Consider the following 961-nt stretch of genomic DNA (forward strand, 5'->3'; position numbering starts at 1 on the left):
GGATCAACTCTGCCGACCTATCGGCAGATGAGCTTCGAGACGAGGTTCGCCGCCTAACATGCCTCAGTGCGAAGGACACCATCGTCCTGACATCGGCTCGTCCTTCCTACGATCTCGACCACCTCCCGTCCGAAGTAATCTTACTGCCCCTCGCATGCCTTCATCCCTCTTTTATTTCGCCGTATTTTACAATTTTCTTTACTCTTTTTGATAGGCCCCAGTCGTCGTCCGATGCTATCCTCCTTCACCAGAAAGTGGCGTGGAACCGGAGGATGATGACGATGATTCTGACGGAACTGAAGGCGCCCGGCGGGTCCTTGAGGACAGCGATGTTCAAGAGGGCGACACTGCCGAAGATGCCGCTTTTACCAGGAGCAAGCGCCGCTTGCAGATAGATGATGATTTCATCACAACGGCTGAATCTAGTCCTAGCGACCAAGATAATGATGCCGTTGAAACTCCTCCGCCTTCTCCTGCTAAAATAAGTTTCTTCGCGGACGAAGATGATCTGGAGCTGTGAGCATCTATACTCTTTTTTCCTTGATTTATTTCTTGTCATCTTGCATGCTAACTGTGCACTTTACTTAAGTAGCTCTGATGATGACGATGTTCCTCTCGCGAAGAGGGCCAAGTTAGTCTCTGTGAGAGCAGCCTCGGCTAAGGACTCAGATCCTTCTCCCTCCAAGTCAACGCCTCCTACCAGGGTGGCTGTAGAGAAAATTCCGGTGTCGAAGGTTATTCCTCCCGGTGATCCCCCTGCTTCGCTGGCTTCTCGTGACCACGTAAGTTTTTATGCTGCCTTGTTTTGCTAAAACCCACGGTATCCCGCTTTTTTATTGGCGATTCTTTACCTGTTACTGATATATCTCTCTTTCAGAGGCTGCCAATATAACTGTCAGCCGTCGTCATCAGCTTCGGATGGACTCCACAGTTGATGCCTTGGCACTTGCCGCTGAGTCTA

Source organism: Lolium rigidum, chromosome 2 (genome assembly GCF_022539505.1).
Source record: "Lolium rigidum isolate FL_2022 chromosome 2, APGP_CSIRO_Lrig_0.1, whole genome shotgun sequence".
NCBI lineage: Eukaryota > Viridiplantae > Streptophyta > Magnoliopsida > Poales > Poaceae > Lolium > Lolium rigidum.